Genomic DNA, 23,471 nt, shown 5'->3' with positions numbered 1-23,471 from the left:
TATTGGTCTGTGTGTCTGTTTTTATGCCATACCTTACTGTTGGATTACTGTACCTTTAAATCAGAAAGTGTGATGCCTCCAGTTTTGTTTTTTCTCAGGATTGCTTTGCTTATTTCTTACCTTTTTTGTCTTGGAAAACTAGTAATTTTGATTAATATATGTTTTTTTTTTTAAATTTATTTATTTATTTATGATAGAGAGAGAGAGAGAGGCAGAGACACAGGCAGAGGGACAAGCAGGCTCCATGCACCGGGAGCCCGATGTGGGATTCGATCCCGGGTCTCCAGGATCGCGCCCTGGGCCAAAGGCAGGCGCCAAACCGCTGCGCCACCCAGGGATCCCCTGATTAATATATGTTATTAGTGTTAATTAGTAATGGGCTTATTGTTATTTTAAATAAATTTTTTAGTTTAAATTTCAAAGATGGTCTAAGTATAAAACCACCTATTAGATTTTTTTATTATTGTTTTTCATTTGTTTGCTCTTTGTTTTGCAAAGTATGAAGCATCCTGAGACTGTAAGTTTGAGAACCTTGAAAACCACTGTGCTGTCTCCCCCCTCTCTTGCTACACACACACACACACACACACACACACACACACACACACACACTTTAATTACTTTCTCAGGTGAGATTTAGGCATGATAATTAGTAAAGCTGAGTATCTTTTTATGTCCTTTTTAGCTGCATATATGTCTTTTTTTGGGGGGAAGTCTATTCAGATCTTCTGCCAGCCTTTCAATTGGATTGTTTTGTTTTATTTTGTTTTACTATTGAGTTGTATTGTTCTTTATGTATTTTGGATGTTAACTCCTTACCAGATACATGATTTGAAAATAATTTCTCCATTGAGTAGGTTGTCTTTTCATTTTGTTGATAGTTTCCTTTGCTGTGCAGAGGCTTGATATCATCCCTTACATTTGTTTTTGCATTTTTTTCTTTTGCTTTTAGTGTTAGATTTAAGAAATCATTACCAAGGTCTATGTCAAGAAGCTTACCATCTATTTTTTTTTTCTAGGAGTTTTATGGTTTCAGGTCTTATGTTCAAGTCTTTAATCCATTTTTAGTTAACTTTTGTGTATGATGTAAAACAGTGGCCTAGTTTCATTATTTTGCATGTGGCTGTCCAATTAATGTATTCTTACTAAATGAATAAATGAATGTGAATAGTTGTTTGTACAACATTTTTTGTTCCCTGACAACTTCAGAGAGAATTCCAATAGGCTTTTCTTCATTGCTACTTTTATTAGACAGTTATTTATAAAATCATGATTAAATTTATTTTCACATCTTATTATACATACACAAGTTATATTTTTCTAAAAGATCCACCAATAAAGAGAATATTAAAAGGAATGATATTTATATTTACTTCATTTTTAGTTTCAATTGATAGAGATACTCTGTTTGGATGAAACTGATTTACATAGCTCTCTTGACAAGTTCACATTCATATTTCAACTATTCCAATATTGTGGAAAGCTATTTTCATCAGGTCAAGTACTGAATTCATTAACTATTTATCAGCTGTTTGGCATTAAGCAGTATTAGGCTCCTAGTAGATGGCTTGGGACTTGAAGTTTTCCCATAACAGCTATATCTTGCATTCAGGTCAGTTTTATGTTCTAGAGAAATACATTTGTTCTATTTGGCTTCTAAGTCTTTAGCATATTACCACAGTATTATCTATTTTATTTCCCTTTCCTTATGTCTTCATACTTATTTCATTCCAAAGTGCCTGTTTTGAGACATCTTTTTTTTTTAATTTTTTTTGTTTTGTTTTATTTATTTATGATAGGCACACAGTGAGTGAGAGAGAGAGGCAGAGACACAGGCAGAGGGAGAAGCAGGCTCCATACACCAGGAGCCCGACGTGGGACTCGATCCTGGGTCTCCAGGATCGCACCCTGGGCCAAAGGCAGGCGCTAAACCGCTGCACCACCCAGGGATCCCCTGTTTTGAGACATCTAAACAAGTTGAATTTTATCATTGCTGTTTCTTCCTTTCTAGTTGATCTGTTTCTTCCAAATGATTGAAAATATAAAAAATAATGTCACTAATTGCTTTCTTCATGCCAACTCCACTTTTTTTGGCCTTTAATCTGCATAAAATTCTTCTTATTTTCAATTTTACCAGGTATCAGAGAATTTTTTTCAAGAAAATAAATTGCTAAAAAATGATGATAATGGAGTTTATCTCGAGTTCTTTGATTATTATTTTTTTTAATTTTTATTTATTTATGATAGTCGCAGAGAGAGAGAGAGAGGCAGAGACACAGGCAGAGGGAGAAACAGGCTCCATGCACCAGAAGCCCGATGTGGGATTCGATCCCGGGTCTCCAGGATCACGCCCCGGGCCAAAGGCAGGCGCCAAACTGCTGCGCCACCCAGGGATCCCAAGTTCTTTGATTATAAAAACTGTCTGCCATCATATTGTTCCTATTTTTTTAATAGCCCTACTTAATAAATTTTGGTAATAATTAGCATATTAGTAATTACTGTCCATATTACATATCAATTTTTGGTTTATTGCCTATTTTTGATGCATAAGTGTATATATGAAGTCATAAGTGTTACTATGGGTATCACCTTTCTTTTAATAATTCCAAGTGCTTCTATAATAAGTTATTTCTTTAATATCTGTTAGTGTCCAATTTCCACCTTGGATTTTGGCTTTTTTAGTTTAATGATAGCCTGATAGTAGTAAGAGCTAGCAGTCATTGAGTATGTAGCATTATGTAAGACACCATCTCACTTAACGATGCAACAAACTGCATGGCAGGGATTTTTCACATGGAGGAAGTAAGTGCTCAGATTGATGAAGAGGCTCCCAAAGATTTGTATGAATCCAGGGGAAAGGGCATAATTACCTCTTTCTCAAGTGGATGAGTTTCCTCACAAATCACTAGCCCTTAGCCCATTATTTTCAGATTGAAAGCTATGATCCAGAGCATAAAATCACTTTATAATCTAAATTGTTAAAATTAATGCTCTTTTAAGATGTTATACAAATATAGGTCTGGTTAGGTGACTACTTTCCCCTGTTATCAAATACCATATGTAAAAATTAGTTAACAGGAATTGCTATTTTGGAGAAACATAAAGTTTTTATTATATCAGTGGTTGACCATTTTCAAAGTGTTTTTTAAAGAATTTATGTATTCATGCATTCATTCATTCATTCATTCATTTAGAATGTGACTGGGGAGAGGGGCAGAAGCATGGGGAGAGAGAAAACCCCAGGCAGACTCCATGCTTAGTGTGGAGCTGGAGGCAGGTCTTGATCCCAGGACCTAGGACCCTGTGATCATGACCTGAGCTATAATTAAGAATTGGACGCTCAACCAACTGAGTCATCCAGGTACCACTTCAAAGTATTTGAAACAGTACAACAACGAGAAGAGAGTAAGCCCAGAACCAGAAATAATTATTAACATTTGATACTTACTTTCCTAGCCAGGTATTTATTCACAAAAATTAAAACATCTTGCTTGGTGTACTGACTTTTATCTTGCAACATTAATGAATGTTTTTATGTTATTAAATATTTTTCAACAGTATCATTTTAATGTATGGATAGTATTCTATCATTGTCTTTGCCAGGTTTTGTTTAACTGATAATATATTGCTATTCATTTAGGCTAATTTCGCTGTTAAGAGGAATTATGCTATAAACATTGTTTTATTTATTCATCAAATATATATCAAATGTTCATAAGGTATCAGTCTTTCCACTTCCACATAAGATATTAAAGATGTACATAAATGAAAATATTGTCCCTTTTGTGAAAGGTAATAGATTTTAGTGAGAGAGATGAAATACACTAGTGAAGTATTTTATACTTTTTACTCATTTAGTAGAGGGTGTTATAAGAAGGCATAGGAGCTCCTCCCATTTCAATTTCAGATGTGTTACAAAAAATTCTTGGAGGCATTTTTTCTGAGAACTTGTGATAAAGGTAGTGTTTTTTCTCTAGTCATTACATATATCCCATCTCCCCTCCCTGTTTCTGAGCAGTTTGGTAGAGACATCTGACCAACTTTACCTTCTGATGTGGGCCAGAGTTCTGACTGTAGCATTGGCAAGAGATAGCTCTTCAATTTTTGGCAAGTTAACCCCTCTGAGACTCAGTGCCTTTATGTGTATAATGAGGTAGTTAGAATACATGGCTTCCAATGTCTGCTGCTTAGCTGATGATCTAATTTTCTCTGAAAATAATGTCAATTGAATTAAAATGATGAAGGAAGTATTTGATCTATTCAATCAGAACTCCTTTCTGAGAGGCACGATTAGTTATCTACTAGGCTCTTGACAAAGGAGAAAGGAGTGCTTTTTCTTATACTTCATTCTTGATGCTGTCACTGCTATGCAATATTTATTCAATGTACTATCCCCATAGATAGCAGCTGTAATATAAAGTGTTCAATGATAAGAAGATGCTCTCCTTTTTTGTAAGTATTTTAACTTAAAAAATAAAACAAAAATAATGTGTTAGACCAAAAGGAATTAAGCAGTGAATGTAGTTAGGAATTTAGACACCATAATAGACTGCATAGTGGATATTTTAGCTGGAAGGGCCTTTCAGTTACCGTCCAGATTGAAGACATAGGCAGTTGCTTATAGATAGCAGTAGACCAGCAAGATAGAATTAGCTTTTTAAAAAGGACATATCTGCATTTTCTGTGTGTCTTTCTACCTGAAATTTACCATAGTTTGATTTTTATTTTAAGAGAATATCTGTGACACACCTCTGTGAATTGTATTATTGTGTTGATTAGAGATTTAGTACAAAATTTTGTCAGCTTATATTCTATTCCAACATATTTCTGGCATCATTTTCAGAAATTAAACTTTATACATGGGCCACATTCTGCCACATACAGTAAGCTGGGTGTTGTGGGGTAGAGTTGTCTAGTGTGAAGCTTGTTCCGGGGCTCTCACGAGGTACCCACGTTGCTCAGACAAAGGCAGAAACTGCCCTGTCATTCTCACTTTTCTTAACATCTAATTAAAAATATAAAGCTTTTTTGTGAAAATTAAGATATTTTACTTTTATTGTAAGTGGACTATTTAGCATTCCCAGTAGTCTCTTCATATAGATATGCTTTAATGTACTTGGGTGGTGATTTTATAGCAGAATGGGAAGTAATTAAAATATACAAATTAACTTGCTCCAGAGATTACATTATGTGACTTCAGCTTTTGGGAAATTGAATATTGCTTAATTTCACAGAGAAAGCACAAGATACAGGTAATTGAATGTTCATTGGTATTCTTACTATGGTGGTTCTCTTGCGTTCCCTTGCATTCTAGTCACCTTTGCCTGCTCTATTCTAAACAACTACACTGGGGAGTATTTATGGAGATCCTCATATTTTGATGAACTTCCAAAATGTGTAGCTTTAGGCTAAAGTAGATTTGGAATACTTATGAACCCCTGAAGAGGTGTAGTAAGCTTGAGTTGGCAAGAGACAAGTATGACTGTAGGGTGGCGAGGGGAGACTTATAACATCCATCAGTAGGTTATTGAATTGAGTTCCGAGGACTTTCAAGGATTTTTAGTTTATAAGAACAGTCCTAAAGAACCCTGACCTTTGAACTGAAGAACTGAGTACCATTATGGCCAGGCAGCAGATCAATGGTATTGCTCCAGTTGTCAAGTGACAACACATTTAATAATTGCCTGATTGATTATAACGACAAATATAGTTAGATGAATCGCTGTGTATCACCAGAAGAAAATCTCTTTCTCTTCTTGGTTCTGGGGAATGTCCCCAAATTTGTTAGTGTCAGCTTCCAAATAAATGACGTTGGATAGACTGATTCATTATGTGGCCTGATCAGGATTTTATAAACGATCAGCTTCACATTTAAGGGTCTAGTAATAATAATAATAAAAGAAGTCATTTGATCACCTTTGAGAAATCTGATTATCTATTTGGGTCTGTTTAATCATCTCTATTGGGAATTTTAGGGGAAGGAAACTGGGTACTTTGTGGCCTGGGGCAGTGCTTTCTGTAGTGCATATATAGCAGATACTGTATAAACATTTACTGAATTGAGTTTTCTTCATGATCCTATGCTTAATTACATGCTTGAAGTAGCTTTCTTTCTTCTAAGTCAACCCAGGAATTGTATTGACATAGTATGAGAAATCTTACCGGAAATGCCATTGGTCACAATTGAATTACTTATTTTTCTCATACCACACTCAGTCTTGAACATCTTTAAGGACTTTGTTAGTTTGGATTTCCTGAAAACAAAATTCTGGAACAAAGAATTGAGTGAAAGGATTCTTTTTTTTTTTTTGGTTGGTGGAGATAATTCTGGGAAGCATGTTGAAGGAATAGGGAGGAAAAGCAGGGAAGGTGGAAGAGACAATAAATGGTGTGTTTATTAGTAGGGCAACTGGAATTTAAGCTTGCTGGAGAGCTTCTGAGAGGTATTATTCCTTATTATCTTAAAGTTATATTTAAACCTTCCCATAATAAGTATCTCTTTATTATCCAGCCTGTCTTTTTTGAATTCCACTTCTCCATTTTATTAGATGCAAATTTAATTTCTTACAGAATTAACATGGCTAGGTAATTATTGACTTCATTTAACCAGGGCTGCTCCCCAAGGCCAGAAAGATCCTGTTCTTAGTGTAGGAAACATTTCTGTTGTAACAATACTAGTGGCTCTGGGAATGTGAGTAGCTGCAGTCTAGCTCTTCACTTGGCAATAGCAGTAGTTGTGTTTATTGGTGTGCCAGGTGGTATGGTGACTCCTTTTTCTTCTGCTTTTCTACTCTGGCTACAAAAGGTATAATTTAAGTTCCTCTTATTCCATGAAATTATCTCACAATGAATTCTACTGAAGTTTTCCTCTATAGGAAATATTTCTCACTTTTTGTTTAGTTTTGTACTATCTTCAGGTTACTTCATACTTTCTGGGTTAATGTACAAAATATGGATTACTTTGCAAATAGGTAGATTCCTTATTGAGAGCTACCAAAATAACCATTTATTTGTGTGCAGACATTATGTTTTAACTGCCAGTGAGTTTTACTCTAGCTTAAAAGTTAGACATAGGGATCCCTGGGTGGCGCAGTGGTTTGGCGCCTGCCTTTGGCCCAGGGCGCGATCCTGGAGACCCGGGATCAAGTCCCACATCGGGCTCCCGGTGCATGGAGCCTGCTTCTCCCTCTGCCTATGTCTCTGCCTTGTCTCTGCCTCTCTCTCTCTGTATGACTATCATAAATAAATAATTTAAAAAATTAAAAAAAAAGTTAGACATAAATAGGAATTTGTTGATGGAAATATACCTAGAAATAATTTAGAAATAATTTACTATTTGAAATTATGTGGATTTTTCTTTTTTTCTTTTATTTGTTTATTGTCATCATTATTAAGATTTTATTTATTTACTTGAGAGATATAGAGAGCATACATGCATGAGCAGGGTGAAAGGAAGAAGGAGAGGGAGAGAATCTCAAGCAGACTCCATGCTGGGCATGGAGCTCAATGAGGACTCAAATTCATGATCCCCAGATCAAGACCCAAGCCAAGACTGAGTCAGATGCTTAACTAACTGAGACACCCAGGTGCCTTGGACTGTTTTTCTAAAAAAATTAAAGTAAATATCAGATTCTCTTCTGCCCATAATACAGTGCTTAGCACCATTCCAACCTAGAAAAACATACAAACTAGATTACTATATATGATTAAGTAAAATAATTTCTCCCTTGATTGAGATGTCAAATAAGAATTTGTAAAAATAAAGTAATAGAACATAGACTTTTTTGTACCTTTTACATATAAAATATCTTTTATATGTACTAATGTTTATTTTATTCTTTAAATTCAATATTGCAGTGATGTATGGATAAAATGTTTAATAGCCAGCTTTCTAAGGAAAACACTGATTTGTAGTATTTGTTGACATATATGGTTGAAATAATCCCATCATGTTGTATTTCAGCCTACAGACATGACATCATGTTGATATGAAGATGGGAAGAGATGTGCAGTAGCACACCATTATAATATTCCCACCGTATAGCAAAATAGGCATAATCTCAGTAGGCATAGTACAGTATAGGGAATATAGTCAGTAATATTGTAATAACATTGTGAAAGATGGTAATTACACTTATCATGGTGTACTGAATGAGGCATAGAAGTCTCAGATCGTTATGTTGTATATCTAAAACCAATATAACATTTTATGTCATCTATACTTCAAGTAAAACAAAATCTCGGGTTAGATAATAGTAAAATGTAGAAAAATAATTTGGAAATGATAACTTTTGGGTATTTATTAGATTTCTTATTAATAGGATTTAAATTCTATAATTTAATAAAAATTGACTCACAAAATTCCTGATAATTTAACAGTTACCTTTGGGGGGGGGGGTCACCTGGTGCCAGCACACCAGTGGAAGATAATTCATTTTAAACTGGACCCTTTATTTATTTTTTTAAAAGATTTTATTTATTTATTCATGAGACACACACACACACAGATGGGGGGGGCAGAGACCAAGGCAGAGGGAGAAGCAGGTGCCATGCAGGGAGCATGACGTGGGACTTGATCATGGGTCTCCAGGATTAGGCCCTGGGCTGAAGGTGGTGCAAAACCACTGAGCCACCTGGGCTGCCCTAAACTAGACCTTTTAAAAACCACATTTCCCTTTATATGTCAACAATTGCATAGGACACAGAGCAACGCAATATTTAACACAACATTTCTCATTTATCTACTCTAAGATTGGGTTTATTGACTTATTCAAATATTATATGATTTTGTATGTCAGTTATGCTTATTCCTGGTTCATCTATAAATAACATTCTCTCCTAAGATCTTAAAACAGAAGAGAAACTAACACAGGCATACCTTATTTTATTGTGCTTTACTTTATTATACTTTATAGATACTGTGTTTCTTACAAACTGAAGGTTTGTGGCGACCCTTCATCAAGCAAGTCTCTCAGTGCCATTTTCCCAACATTTGCTCGCTGCATGTCTCTATGTCACATTTTGGTAATTCTCCCAGTATTTCAAACATTTTCATTATTATATTTGTTATGACGATCTGTGATCACTGATTTTTGATGTTTCTGTTACACTTGTTTTGAGGCACCACAAACCACACCCATATAGGAAGGTGAACATTAATAAATGGTGTGTTCTGATTAGCCTCCTCCACTGACTGTTCCCTGTTCCCTGAGACCCAACAATATTGAAAATAGATCAAGTAACAATCCTACAATGGCCTCTAAGTGTTCAAGTGAAAGGAAGAGTTACTTATCTTTTAAATCAAAAGTTAGAAATGATTAAGCTTAGTGAGGAAGGCATGTCAAAAGCTGAGGCAGGCCAGAGCTGGGCTTCTTGTGCCAAACAGTTAGCCAAGTTGTGATGCAAAGGAAAAGCTCTTGAAGGGAATTAAAAGTGTTACTCCGGTGATACACAAATGTGATAATAAAGTGAAGTATCCTATTGCTAATTTGGTCTGGATAGAAGTTCAAACCAGCCATGACAATCCTTAAACCAAAGCCTGATCTAGAGCAAGGTCTGAACTCTTCAAATCTTTGGAGGCTGAGAGAGGTAAGGAAGCTACAGACAAAAAAAAGTTTGAAGCTAGTAGAGGTTGGTTTATGATGTTTAAGGAAAGAAGCTCTCTCCATAACATAAAAGTGCAAAGTGAAGTAGCAAGCACTGATGTAGAAATTGCAACAAGTTATCCAGAAAATCTAACTAGAATAATTAATGAAGGTGGCCCTACTAAACAGTGGATTTTCAATGTAGACAAAACAGTCTTATATTGGAAGAAGATGCCATCTACAACTTTCATAACTAAAGAGGCAGAATCAATGCCTGGCTTCACAGCTTCAAAGGATAGGCGGACTGTCTTGTTAGGGGCTAATGCAGCTAGTGACTTTAAGTTGAGGTCAGTGTTCTTTTGCCATTTCAAAAATCCTAGAGTCCTTAGGAATTATGCTAAATTGATTCTGCCTGTGCCCCACAGATGAAACAAGAGTCTTGATGACAGCTCATTTGTTGAAAACATGGTTTACTGAATAGTTTAAGCCCACTGTTGAGAACTGCTGCTCAGAAAAGCAAATTATTTTCAAGATATTACTGCTCATTGACCATTCACCTGGTCAGGCAAGAGCTCTGATGGAGAAATACAATAAGATTAATTTTTTTATTACCCCTAACATAACATCTATTCTGCAGATAATAAATCAGAGTATTTTTGATTTTCTTTTTTTTTAATTTTTTATTTTCAAGTCTTATTACTTAAGAAATACATTTTGTAAGGTGATAGCTGTCATAAATAATGATTTCTCTGGTGGTGGGTCTGAGTAAAGTAACTTGAAATATTATTGAAAAGGATGCTCTATTCTAGATGTCCATTAAGAACATCCATGATTCAGGGGAAGAGGTAAAAGTATCAACATGAACAGGAGTTGAGAAGAAGTTGATTCCAACCCTCATGGATGACTTTGAGGAGCTAATAACTTCAGTGGAGGAAGTCCCTCTAGATGTGGTAGAAATAGCAAGAAACTAGAATGAAGTAGAGCCTATAGATGTGACTGAATTGCTGCCATCTCATGATAAAACTTTAACAAATGAGGGGTTGCTTCTCATAGATGAACAAAGAAAAGAGTTTCTTTTTTTTAAAAAAAGATTTTATTTATTTATTCATGAGAGACGAGAGAGAGAGAGAGAGAGAGGCAGAGACACAGGCGCGAGGGAGAAGCAGGCTCTATGCAGGGAGCCTGACGTGGAACTCGATCCCGGGACTCCAGGATGGTGCCCCGGGCCAAAGGCAGGTGCCAAACCGCCGAGCCACCCAGGGATCCCCAGAAAATAGTTTCTTGATCTGAAATCTACTCTTACTGAAGATGCTGTGAAAACTGTTGAAATGACAATGGATTTAGACTATTATGTAAACTTAGGTGATAAAGCAGTGGCAAATTTTTTTGAGGGGATTGATTCAAATTTTGAAAGAAGCACTAATGTGGATAAAATACTGTCTAACAATATCACATGTTATAAAGAATCATCTGTGAAGGAAGAGTCAATTGATGTGGCAAGCTTCATTGTTGTCTCATTTTAAGAAATTGCCACAGCTACCCCAGTCTTTAGCATCTAGTACCCTGATCAGTCAGCAGCCAGCAACATCAAGGCAAGACAGCCTACCAGCAGAAAAGATTATGACTTGCTGAAAGCTCAGATGATGATTAGCAAATTGTTAGCAATGAAGTATTTTTAAGTGAAGGTATGTACATTGTTTTTTAGACACAATACTATTGCACATTTAGTAGACTGCAGTACAGTGTGAACATTATTTTTACATGGAGGGGGAAACCAAAAAATATTTTTTGACGCACTTTGTTGTGATATTTGCTTATTGCAGTGGCCTAGAACCAAACTAAAATATATCTGAGGTATGCTTGACTTGCCTTTGCAAGAAAGTCTCACTTTATGAGTTTAAGTGCTAAATATTTAAAGTATACAAATTTCTCAAAGATTAACTAAAGACAGAATTTCAAGCTTGAAATTAAAAACATTCAGATAGCAAAATGCTGTGCAGGGGCATTATTTTTTCATAGATTTGTAAACCTCTTGACATTGATGAAGAGGATGTGTATACAACTGTCAGCTACACAAGCACTTTGAAGACATTTTGATGATTACTTAATTTTGTCCTCTATTTCAAGTTGCTGTTGTTCAGGAGTTTATCAGGTGTGATTGTCACATCTAGCTTTTAACAATTATTTCATATTGATCAGTAGGTTTAGATAGAGCTTTCCATTTGAGCTATTTTACATTCTATCTACCTGCACAGTGAGAAGGAAGTATGATGCTGGAGGGGTTGAATGGGCTAGTTATCTTCAATTCTTTGGCCAATTTCAAGCAGTTTATATTTCTTTTACTGTGTCAGCGCTAGTCATCATTGCACTTATATATCACTGCACTTGAAACATCATGATTTTCTACAAAGACTGAGGGAAAAATGGTTGTATGAGAAGAATTTTAGCATCTGTAGGGGGGCATTTTCAGTAGAAAGTCAGTTTGAGTCTGGATTATGTTCTCTCTGTGCAATTAGTAATATTTGGTTTAGGGTTTTTTTTTTGTTCTGATTCTTTTTCTTTTACTTCTTTTAAGTTCAGGAAGCACTAGGAGTTGCCAAATTATTATTATTATTATTATTATTATTATTATTATTATTACTTATTTATGATAGTCACAGAGAGAGAGAGGCGGAGACGCAGGCAGAGGGAGAAGCAGGCTCCATGCACCGGAAGCCCGATGTGGGATTCGATCCCGGGTCTCCAGGATCGCGCCCTGGGCCAAAGGCAGGCGCCAAACCGCTGCGCCACCCAGGGATCCCAACCAAATTATTTTTTTTAAACTTAAACAGAATAAAAATGCTGGATATAAAATGCACTGGTATGTTGGATAGTCTGTGAAAATCGAGTTTAGAAAATTGAGAAGAAGCCTGAGAAGTAAAGGCTATTTTACGTTCATACAATAGTGACAGTTCTCCCAGTGTTCTGGCCTTTCAGTGTCATTTCCCTTATGATCCTGCTCAGCACCCTGAAAATTAGATGACATTCAGGAGCAAATCCTCTGATGGCTAGGTGGATGAGGAGTGTTGGTGATCTTAGATTTTTTCTTTCTTCTTCATTTCTTTCACTTGTTGCATTTTGTTTGAATGTGAAAGCTTACTGGTTTTTGGATTTTTTTTTATTTATTCAGAGAGAGAGAGAGAGAGAGAAAGGCAGAGGGAGAAGCAGGCTCCACTCACGTGGGACTTGATCCTGGGTCCCCAGGATCCGCCCTGGACTTAAGGTGGCGCCAAACTGCTGTGCCACCGGGGCTGCCTAGCTTACTGGTTTTTGAAAGTAAGGTCACTGTGAACAGTAAGATAAAAATTCCTGATGGAAATGATTATGCATCGTAAGTACAAAAACTTTGCTTTATTTCTTATTCAAATATGTAAGAAAAAACAAATAATATTGCCTCTGATATATAGTGAAGAATTTGATTCGTGTTGGCATTTGGAAATGGCTTTTGTATTATGAAAAATTTCAAATATGCAGCAAAATAGAGTAATATGTGAATGCTCATGTGTGCCTAATCCAGGGTCAACAGGTATGATTACCAACATCTCTCCAATTGTATTCCATCTATCTCCTTTACCTCCTTTGTCTTGAGATATTTTAAAGCATATGTCAGTCATCCTATTATTTAACTTAATAAATAATAATTAAAGATCATGACAGCTTTTTTTTCTTCAAATGATTTATTTTGCTCATATAAGTTATTTAAGATATTAACTAAAAGCTTTTGTTATGGAGGGTCCTATACTAGATCCATATTGTGTCAGATCACTTCTTTCTTTGAGACTCAGTTTTTCCCTCTCATTTGGCAAGCTCAATTTAGGCCAAAGCTAAAACCAAACAAGGAAAAACAAAACATACTGTAACATGAGTGAACAAAGACAGTTTTCTGTATATCATCAGTGAACAATTACTTAGGAGAACAAAGTGGGGCATAATTGTATTCCTTAAAGGTATAATATTCAGAAGAAGAGATATTGTGTTACAGTGTAAAGATGTAATACCAAAGCACAACTCCATTTGTAATGACGAGGTAAACTGGAAAAGAATCAGAGTCACTGTTTTCTTATAAACACTGACAAAAATATACTCTTATTCCTCATGGAGTTTTGGGTTGAATTTCTCTAGCTCTAATTAAAAACAAATTAGCTCAAAGTAATAAATTTCTTCATTAATCTCTTCCAAATGCACTTTCTCTACAATTCCTTTGCAGTTGGCTTAAGATTAATTCAATTTCTTTAGAAGTGGTTAAAACCTTAAAAATGCATTAGTGTCACAGTGGCCAGTAGAAACATTAGAATTTGTACCTTTTCAGCTGACTTCTCAAGTGTATTATTAAACAGAAACCTAGTATTTAACTGGTATTTATAACTATGTAAGACTACAGAAAATTATCCATGAAAAGAGGTATATTTTTAGTATGTGGGTTGAACATATGATGTATTATCTATTTCTAGTTATCTCAACTGATTTATTATTTTCTATTAAACCATATATATCTTAGTTCAATAAAACATGGTATTAACTATAGTTGTTATCCAGATGAGCAAAAGTTAATGCTAGGGAGATACAGAGGCATTTTGGGAAAGAGAAGAAAAATATATCTCAACAGAGAACAAGAGAAAATCAGTCAGATTGACAGAGAATAAATATATTCATAACTTCATAGAAACATACTTGGCTTTTTGCATTTTATTAGAAATAACCAATGGAAAAATATAAAACAATATTCATTCTTATGTTTTCTAGTTACTGGGCTGTGTTTACAACTTTAGAACTCAAAATTTCCAGTTCGGTTTCAGCATCAATATCTGGTTCACCCTCTATTGACCAAATAATTGTCATCACCAGTAATAATAAAAATAATAATCTAATATTTTTGAGTACTAGAAACCTTAAACCTTTACCTCATGCCCAGATGAGGATACCATTATTAGCTCCATTTTATAAACAACAGAAGAAAACAAAAGTGTTGGCTTAGAGATGCTGTAGAAATGGTTCAAAGAGACAGACTTTTTATATCAGATCTGTTTCCAGGGAATGAGCTCTTAAATCCTCTGTGATCAAAAATCTTATTGAATAAAAGTTATCCTGAAGTGCTAGCATACTGACCCGGCTGGAAGAAACAAATGTGAATCATCTACTAAAGGAGATAACACCAGAGCCTTCAATCTAGAATTCAACATAGAAAAAATATTTTAAGAAATAAATGTGAAATAAAGACAAAGATTAAAAGACTTTAGCATTTGTATACAGTCACTTAGGAAATAAAAGGTGATATTCAAGCAGCAGGGAAATATCCTAGGTGGAAATTCAGATATGGCAGGAAGAACTGAAGAGTAAAAATAGAGTAATTGTGAAACTAAATCTAAATGAATATTGCCTTGATAAACAACAGCAATAACAATGATAATGTCTTTGGGGTTTAAAATCTCTAGAATTAAAGTGCATGCAACGATAGCATATAAGTAAGGTAAGGGGTAACAGGAACATATAGGTGAAAAAGGTAATTACATAAGGTAAAATTAACCTTTGATGTATCAAAAGATGTACGTTTTCATCTTTAGAGTTATAAGCACAATTTTAGTAAAATAATTTATGTAACAAGCAAATACAGGAGAAAATGGAATAATTAGAATTTTATAGCTAAGTAGGAAAAAAGTAGACAAAAAAGTGATATGGAGAAGAAGGGATATATAGCACTTGCTAAGGTAGTATACACAGATTCCCATCTATGAATAATTACATTAAATATTCCCATCACAATTAAATGACAATAATTCACAGACTAGGTAACACATAAAACACTACTGTATGCTAGTTTCAAAAGATACAGCTCAAACTTAACAATACAGAATGGTAGAAAGTAAGAGAACTAAAATAGCTATATATGCTATAAATACTAATCAAAGTAAGCTTAAGTAATTATATAAATAAAAATGTATACTTTAAGAAAAATATTAATAGATGTATAGTACAATTTATGATATTAAAATGTTAATTCATCAGGAAACAATTCTAAATGTGCATTAGGCTAATATAAGCTCAAAATATATAAAGCCAAAAAATTATCAGAATTTTAAGAAGTAGATATTCATAAATATGAGGAGATTGTCATATCTTTTATTCAGTAAGTTACAATAAGCGAACAAATAATGTATATAGATTCGAGAAACATTTGCATTTCACTTACTCTCATTATCTGTCTCTTAGTTCAGGCATCTATTTTGAATATTTATCACATTGATTTTAATTATTTTTAAAAATTTATGTTTAGCTAAGTAATCACCTCAGTATCAGTGATAGTAATAAGTCATTTTGATATGATGTGACGAAATGGCCCTTTTCCTCTGTGATCATACTTTCCGAAAACTCTTGCTGTGGTTTGAAAGTTTATATCCTCTTAAAATTCATTTGTTGAAATTCCCAAGGTAATTGTATTACTTTCAAAGGTCGGGCCTTTCAGAGGTGCTTAAATCATGAGGGCTCAGTGGGACTCGTGTCTTATAAAAGAGGCTTCAGAGAGCTCTGTAGCCCCTTCCACCGTGTGAATTTATGATGAAAAGTCTGCAACCTAGAAGAGAACTATCACTTGACCATATGGGCATCCTGATCTTGAACTTGCATAATTTGTGAGACATAAATTTTTGTTCATAAGACTGGAAATCTTGTTTCTAAGCTACTTAGTCTCTGACATTTTGTTATAACAGACTGAATGGGTTAAACTGACCCCTAACTCCAGTCTAATAATGAGAAAAAATACATTAGATAAATCCCAGTTGAGGGACATTCTACAAAATACTTGATCCATACTCCTCAAAATTGTCATCAAAATCAAGAAATACCTGAGAAACTGTCACACCAAGAGGAGTTTAGGAAGACATATATTGACTAAATGTAATACAGTATTTGTATAGGATCCTAAGACAAACAGGACATTGGGTAAAAACTAAGGAAATATGAATAAAATATGGAATTTAGTTTTGATAATGTATCAGTGTTTCTTTATTAATATAAGATGTTAATAATGGAGAAATGGAGTTTTGGTTATACGGAACACTGTGCTACCTTTGCAAATTTTCTATAAATATAAAAGTATTCTTAATAAAGTTTATTAATAAAAAGTCTGCTTATCATTACATTGTATACTTGAATAAGTGCTTTGCTATATATTTTTGAAGCTTTAATGTTTAGCATATGTTTGACACTCAATATTTTTAAATAAATATAGTAGGTGGTGGTGTTACTTTAGTAAACAAAATATATTTGTAATTAAAAAAAAATCCCAATATATATCTCACCCACTTTTACTCATTGGCTAACTTTGAATGTATTAACCAACTTCACCAGCCTCATTTTTGTTTGTAAAATTGTCAGGATACTGGCTGTTCTTTTTTTAAAAATATTAATTATTTATTTTAGAGAGAATGAGAAAGAGAGAGAGAGCATGTGGAGGGGCAGAGGGATGAGCAGACTCCATACTGAGCACTAAGCTAGATATAGGGCTTCATCCCAGGACCCAGATATCATGACCTGGGCTGAATCAAGAGCCAGCTGCTTAACCAACTGAACCACCCAGACTCTCCAGTATTCACTATTCTTAAGTATTATTTTGAGGAGCAAATTAAGTAATGTGTATAGTTACTTCAGTCACTGCAGCTAGCAGATATCATTAAAATGTAACAATAATAACAGACATTCAAATAGAATAATTTGAATGGATTGCTACTGATGAATGAGGCAGATCAAGCCTATCACACTAAAAGAATAAAATTATTCCCCAAAATACATTCTACAACTCAATATCTGGTTTCACTCAAATATTTGTAATCTTTTTAAAAGATGTTCATATAAACTCATTCATCATACATAGTACAGATTACAAATAAAACTCTGTTGTGAAATTCAAGTTGTCTTCCACTGACATCTCATCCATTCTAGAATTCCTTAGAGATTACATAAAAGAGATTTTCACTATGTCAATTTCCTAGTCATGATGAATGAAGGTTGTAACTAATGATGCTATGGAACTAAAAAAACTAGCCCGGCCTCTTGTAATCATTTGCCAGTGGCTTAGAAACAGATAAATTAGGTAAGTGTTGTGTACTCTAAGAGCTAAATAGCATCATGAGGAATCCACGTTGCTTTACCTCCTTTGAAGAAAATAGTGATTTTAATTGCCTGCCTTGGATAATCAGTCATTTGGAGAAAATGTTAAGAAATATAAATGGCATTTGCAGGCCTATAATTATAGATGACATTGCTTAGTCCCTGAGATATTAGATTCATTTGTGAAGTTCTTTTGAGTAAAAATTATTTTTACTGTGGCATTTGTAAACACTTAAAATGGACAAAATGATGTAATTATTTCATAAAAGAAATCTAACTTAATTTAACATGTCTTTTTACACTTGTCTTCATTCAAACATGAAAAATCTAAGGGGCGCCTGGGTGGCTCAGTCAGTTAAGTGTCTGCCTTTGGGTCAAGTCATGATCTCAATGTCCTGGGATTGAGTCTTGTGTTGGGCTCCCTGCTTAGCAGGGAGTCTGCTGCTCCCTCTCCCTTTGCCCCACCCCCCATGTGTTTTTTTTCTCTCTCTCTCTGTTTTATTTATTTGAGAGAGAGAGAGAGCAAGAGAAAGAATGAACAGGCAGGAGAGGGAGAACCAGGCTTCTTCTGAGAAGGGAGCCAGACTTGGGGGTTGATCCTAGGACCCTGAGATCATGACCTGAGCCGAAGGCAGATGCTTATCCAACCAAGCCACCCAGGTGCTCCAATAAATAATTAAAAAAATAAATAATTAGAAAATATAGTGTTTAATCTCAAGATCATATTTAATAATTAATATACATACATGTGGTATACGTTCTCCTAAATTCCTTTATGGATGCATACTCATTTAGTCTCTATAAAAATGATGGAGAATTATTCCCTTTCCACCAACTATCCAAAGAGCTTCAATAAATAAGTGGAATTGCTGCAATTCTAAACCATATCCTCCTTTTTCAAGTTCATAGTTATCTTAAAGAGTACATACTAAGTTTGTAAGCTTAGCCTGTGAAAGTATGCCTTCATTTAGATATGTAGGATATATTAAAGCAGACAATGACAAATTGTGATTGATCAGTCTAATAGTGCTGAACTCCATCTAAAACCAAACCATTATTTTAAAATAGGCAGTAGAGGGCAGAACTGGTGGCTCAGCGGTTTAGCGCCGCCTTCAGCCCGGGGCGTGATCCTGGGGACCTGGGATCGAGTCCCCCGTCCGGCTCCCTGCATGGAGCCTGCTTCTCCCTCTGCCTGTGTCTCTGCCTCTCTCTCTCTCTGTGTGTGTCTCCAGGAATGAATAGATAAAATCTTTAAAAAAAATAAAAATAAAAATAAAATAGGCAGTTGAAACTAAAGGATCAATTTAATCATCTTATTGTCTTCTTAGTTGAGTTTACGTAAGATTTTATTTTCCTAGTTAGGAATCTTTTTTACTAAGTAATTTATCTTGCTTCATCCCTAAAATTCTATACCATTATTAATGTATTTATTATTTCTTAGTTTTTGCTCTTTATTTAATTTTTTGAACTGCTAATATTTTGACCTGTTATTATGGTCTTTTTGATACTCTTTATTTGCATTTATTTATTTATTGTCTTTTGTTGTATTGGTCTCTATTCTATGATTTCTGTCATTATGTTTACCATTTTGGAAGCTAATATGCCATTTTGGAGAGACCATGTTCTAAGGAGAATGCTAAAAATTTTTTTTCTGATATTCTTTTTTTTAAACTTATGTTCTTACATGCAATTTAATTTTATACTTCACTATATAGATCTATTTCATATTTCAGTAAATAATATGCAAAATAATAATTTTTTTAACTAAAAATTATTACATGTGTTGTAATTAGGACAGATATTTCATTAAGTGTATAAACTCAACTCCTTAGTAGGCAAAAGTGAAACAATTGGAAAAGCAATGGAAAGGCTACTTCACTCTTCATTTCAGCTCTGTTGCTATCTTGAAGGGTGTCACTGATAAAATTGTGCCTATGCTATCATCTGGAAAATTGGAAAATTGTCTTTCTCCTCGCTGCCCACTGCATTCCTAACATCTTGAAATAAATCCCAACACCTGTGATTGGCATTGTTATAACATATCAATATTAAGTGGTAACTTGTCTGATTATCAGTAGTTTCTGGCCTTCATTTGTGAGTTAAAATTTACTCTAGGAACTAAAAATAATTCAGTATGTATTGATATTTTGGAGGAAGGAGCCCAAAAAAACATGCTTTAGAGGCTGAAAGGTCATCGCCTACAAGGAATTCACCAAATATACACAAGATACAGACAGCTAACTTGAATGTAGGGAAAGATAGGCTGGGATCTAAAATCACAGGACTTTAGTGTAAAGTAGTAGGCAACAAAGATAAAGCTCATGGGAGCCATTTGAGAAAACTTTATGCAGAATCATAAACTCATAGACTAGTAGGTACTCAGAAATGATCTATCATTCTCATTTGAAAAATAGTAAAATAAGCAGAAATGTTAAGTAACTTGCTCAATTTGCTCTGTCACTTTATTAATAAAACTAGAAAAATGGTCCAAGTATCTTGATCATTTAAGCAAGACTTTTAAAGAAGGGTAGGACTTTTATTTATTTTTAAAAAAAATTTTTTTTTGATTTTTTTAAAAATTTATTTATGGTAGTCACAGAGAGAGAGAGAGAGAGGTAGAGACACAGGCAGAGGGAGAAGCAGGCTCCATGCACTGGGAGCCCGATGTGGGATTCGATCCTGGGTCTCCAGGATTGCGCCCTGGGCCAAAGGCAGGCGCCAAACCGCTGCGCCACCCAGGGATCCCAAGGGTAGGACTTTTAAAACAGAGGAAGTCAGAAGATGATTATAGGTCTTGGAAAGATTAGGATAAATCTTGTAGGGTGAAAAAAGTGGAGAAAAAAGTGGAGAAAATTTGAGAAAAAAAGAAGGGAAAAGTTCAAGCCTTGACACACAGTATCTGTGGTTAAAAGTTTAAAATGCATTTCTTGGTGCCATGGACTGAATTGTGTTCCCTCAAAATTCACATGCTTAAGTCCTAACTCTCAATGTGACTATATTTGGAGATAAGGCTTATAAAGGAGATAATGAGTCCACAAGGATGGGGCTCTGATCCAACAAAAAACAAACACCAGAGAGCTAACGCTTGTTCTGTGTGAGTGTGTCTGTCTTCCTTACGTCAGAACCATCATCCTCTTCCCTACCCTCGCATCATGTGAGGACACACACAAAAAGCTGACTGTCTATAGGCTAAGAAGAGAGTTTTCTCCAGAAACCAAGTTGACTGGCATTCTGATCTTGGACTTCTCGGCCTGCAAAACTGTGAGAAATAAATTTTTGTAAATTAAGGCACCCAATCTGTGTATTTTGTTATAGTGGCTTGAGAAGACTAAGACATCGGTAGTCCTGGGAAAAGAAGGATACTGTTAAAGATAACATGGAAATGGATTGGTCAGAGGTTTGCATAACATGCAAATCAGTTTCAATTTGATTTCTCTAAACATTAACAACCAAGTGATTTTTAAGTAGATAAAAAAAATCAGAAAGGTGAAAGATGTTCAGTAATAGTGTGAGAGTCAGCAGGAAAACAGGCAGGAGGACACTGATTTCTTTTCCAGTTAAGAGTTAATAAGGGCTTGAGTTAGGGCCATGATAGTGGGGATGAGAAAAATGTTTATATGAAGTATTGGCTGGGGGAAATCCTCAGATTTTAGGTATCTTTGGGCATAGAACCCAAAAGACAACATTAAAATGATTAGAATTATGGTGACAGCATCACTCAGAAAAATAAAAAGGTTGGAGCTGGTTTTGCTTATTTTGCATTTCATTTAACTAAAGCTATTGAAATAAATTAAAACTGAAATAACAAAAAATTTAAAAAATTATTTGGAAGTTTTATTTGTTAAAAGCAATTTTTAGGGATGCTGGGTGGCTCATCGATTGAGTCTGCCTTTGGCTCAGGGCGTGATCCTGTAGTCCCAGGATGGAGTTCCACATCAGGCTCACTGCATGGAGCCTGCTTCTCCCTCTGTCTATGTCTCTGCTTCTCTCTGTATCTCTCAAAAATAAATAAATAAAATCTTTGAAAAAGAGCAATTTATAAAATACTATAGAATATTATAGAATTTAAAATATATATGTATGTATGGGAACTTTAAAGAATATAGGGTTGAGATTATACTCACGGTGAAGAGCTTAAATTTATATAGTAATGTTATTAAAATAAAAAATAGGGCAAAATAAATATTTCTATTATTAAAAGGAGAGAAAACAAAGTAATATTTATTTATACATCTTAAATACAATCAAAATTATATATTCAATAGAGATTTCCTGGCACATTCATTTTTCTGTTGTTTATCTCTTTCTACCTAATAATTTATATAAAGAACCAGGTTAAAAATTGAATACTATTGTTGTACTCTGATATTTGCTTTTATCTACGTTAAAAAGTCTGTATATTTTATCTCGTTCTCTCTATATCAGTGATTTTAAGTTTTATTTTCGTTGAATATCAACTTTTTGGAATTAATGTTTCAAGTTGTCACGTTATTTAAGCTTAAAATTTTTTTGGTCTAAAATTATCAATGTGTTGAATATGAATATGAGGTAGAGTAGCAAGCTCCCAAATTTATGATCAAATTGATTTTTAGTTTTAGAAACAGTTGAATTTCAGTGCTATAAAGGTCCCATTTCCAGGGAGCCTTCTTTAATATTTAACACTGCTAAGAGAACACAGCAATTGCAATTGCTCCTAATTTCAATTTTAGCCTTTATTCAAAGCCACATTTGTAGAAATTTTTTGATGAATTAAACCCTTCTTATCTTATTTTATTTATTTATTTTTTTTCTTATCTTATTTTAAAGTCAACTTTATTAAAGGATAATTTTAAGATAAGATTTATAACTTTTAATTGTATAGCTTGATTGGTGTTCATAAACATATATAGAGGAATAACCACTACATTCAAAGTAAAGAAATGTTTCCATCACACCAGAATCACCTTCCTGATCTTTGTATCAATGACTTTTCTTCTTTGTGAATGTCACAAATGTAGAATCATTTAGTATGTAGCCTCTGTGTCTTTTAAAATTTCATTCAGTATACTGCTTTTGAAATTGATCCAAGCTGTTACATGTATCAGTAATTCATTGTTTTTTTTTTACTGCTGAGTAGTATTTTATTGTGAAGATATATCAAAATCATCTATCCATTTATCAGTTGAAGGATATTTGGACTGTTTCCAGTTTTGAGTAATTAGAAATGAAAATGCTGAAGCACTTCTTTGTAAGTCATTATGTAGACATAATTTTTTGAAGATCTTTTAATTGATTTGAAAGAGCAAGATTAGGGTAGAGTAGTGAGGAAGAGAGAGTCTTAAGCAGATTCCATGCTGAGCATGGAGCCCGATGTAGGCCTAGATCTCACGATCCTGATATCACAACCTGAGCTGAAACCAAGAGTCAATTGCTTAACAAATTGTGCCACTCAGGTGCCCCTAGACATATGTTTTTAATTTCCTTGGTAAGAGTGAGATTGCTGGATCCTATGGTGGGTGTATGGTCATAATATAAGTGACCATGCCATTTACATTCTCAAAAGCAATGTACAAGAGCTCCAGTTGCTCCAAATCTTTATCTTAGTATTGTCAGTTTTAAATTTTAGCCACTGAAGTAGATGCAGAAATGCATCTAATTGTGATTTTAATGTGTTTATCTAATGACTATGTTGAGTACTTTTTTATGTGTTTATGTGTCTATTTTAGCCCATATTGGCTATTCATATATATTCTTTAGTGAAACATC

General features: G+C 34.4%; 1 pseudogene; it reads left to right on the top strand.

Moving 5' to 3' along the window:
* LOC129506966 (heat shock cognate 71 kDa protein-like) overlaps positions 1–23,471 on the top strand; it is a 60,582-nt pseudogene that overhangs the window by 24,487 nt on the left and 12,624 nt on the right.

The sequence above is a fragment of the Nyctereutes procyonoides genome, unplaced genomic scaffold (genome assembly GCF_905146905.1).
Source record: "Nyctereutes procyonoides isolate TBG_1078 unplaced genomic scaffold, NYPRO_anot_genome, whole genome shotgun sequence".
NCBI classification, from domain to species: Eukaryota; Metazoa; Chordata; class Mammalia; order Carnivora; family Canidae; genus Nyctereutes; species Nyctereutes procyonoides.
This window is presented reverse-complemented; position numbering and strand designations above follow the sequence as displayed.